The sequence below is a fragment of the Macaca nemestrina genome, chromosome 20 (genome assembly GCF_043159975.1).
Source record: "Macaca nemestrina isolate mMacNem1 chromosome 20, mMacNem.hap1, whole genome shotgun sequence".
NCBI classification, from domain to species: domain Eukaryota; kingdom Metazoa; phylum Chordata; class Mammalia; order Primates; family Cercopithecidae; genus Macaca; species Macaca nemestrina.
Window position 1 is genome coordinate 44,026,117 of NC_092144.1, and position 1,789 is coordinate 44,027,905.

The 1,789-nt window shown below is 39.8% G+C and overlaps 1 pseudogene; it reads right to left on the reverse strand.

Moving 5' to 3' along the window:
• Nucleotides 1–613: 613 nt before the first annotated feature.
• LOC105495559 (large ribosomal subunit protein uL24-like) lies at nucleotides 614–1,110 on the reverse strand (annotated as a pseudogene).
• Nucleotides 1,111–1,789: the final 679 nt, after the last annotated feature.

Consider the following 1,789-nt stretch of genomic DNA (forward strand, 5'->3'; position numbering starts at 1 on the left):
ATCAATCCGCTATCTACACATTAGGTATTTCTCCTAATGCTGTCCCTCCCATAGCCCCCCACTCCCCAACAGGCCCCAGTGTGTGATGTTCCCCTTCCTGTGTCCGTGTGTTCTCATTGTTCAACTGCTACTTATGAGTGAGAACATGTGGTGTTTGGTTTTCTCTTCTTGTGTTAGTTTGCTAAGAATGATGGTTTCCAGCTTCATCCATGTCCTGATAAAGGACAGGAAGTCATCCTTTTTTATGGCTGCATAATATTCGATGCTGTATTATGTGCCACATTTTCTTTGTCCAGTCTATCATTGATGGGCATTTGGGTTGGTTCCAAGTCTTTGCTATTGTGAACAGTGCCACAATAAACATACGTGTGCATTTGTCTTTATAGTAGCATGATTTATAATCCGTCGGGTATATACCCAGTAATGGGATTGCTGGGTCAAATGGTATTTCTGGTTCTAGATCCTTGAGGAATCGCCACACTCTTTCATAATGGTTGAACTAATTTACACTCCCACCAACAATGTAAAAGCGTTCCTATTTCTCCATATCCTCTCCAGCATCTATTATTTCCTGACTTTTTTTTTTTTCTTTGCTTCAAGTTTTAATCAAAGCTTTTATATAAGATTACTTTATTCCTGCATCTTCTCAATTGTTTCTTCCTTGTATTTGCCCTTTTCCTTTCCTACTTGGCGAGATTTGGCTTTCCGTTCAAGGATCTTTTTGCGGTCTTTGTCCAGTTTTAGCCTAGTGATAACCACCTTGCTGGGGTGAATGCCTACGTTGTGCATTAGCCTTTTCCCGCTGCACCCGTTCAATGTAGATAACATACTTCTTCCTGTAAACCTGGACTACTTTGCCAATTTGCTGACCTTTATAGTGTCCTCGTACAACCTGAACTTCATCATCCTTTCGGATGGGCATGGATCGCACGTTGTACTTCTGTCTCAGCTCTTTGGAAAGAGGGGAAGACATAATCTTCCTGCGAATGTGGGAAGGTGCATTGAAATGCCTTTTGCGATTCTTGCTTCGGTCGGAAGTCACAAAGGGATTAAACTTCATTTTGGCCGCTCCCACTTCGGTGATGGCCGCAAAAGGGAAAAGCTATTTCCTGACTTTTTAATGATCGTCATTCTAAATGGCATGAAATGGTATCTCATTGTGGTTTTGATTTGCATTTCTCTGATGACCAGTGTGATGAGCTTTTTTTCATATGTTTGTTGGCTGCATAAATATCTTCTTTTGAGAAGTGTCTGTTCATATCCTTTACCCACTTTGATGGGGTTGTTTTTTTCTTGTGAATTTGTTTAAGTTCTTTGTAGATTCTGGATATTAGCCTTTTGTCAGATGGATAGATTGCAGAAATTTTCTCCCATTCTGTAGGTTACCTGTTCACTCTGATGACAGTTTATTTTGCTGTGCAGAAGCTCTTTAGTTTAATTAGATCCCATTTTCTATTTTGGCTTTTGTTGCCATTACTTTTGGTGTTTTAGTCATGAAGTCTTTGCCCATGACTATGTCCTGAATGGTATTTCCTAGGTTTTCTTCTAGGGTTTTTATGGTGTTATGTCTTACATTTAAGTCTTTAATCCATCTTGAGTTAATTTTTGTATAAGGTGTAAGGAAGGGGCCCAGTTTCAGTCTTCTGCATATGGCTAGCCTGTTTTCCCAACACCATTTATTAAATAGGGAATTCTTTCCCTATTGCTTGTTTTTGTCAGGTTTGTCAAAGATCAGATGGTTGTAGATGTGTGGCATTATTTCTGAGGCCTCTATTCTGTTCCATTGGTC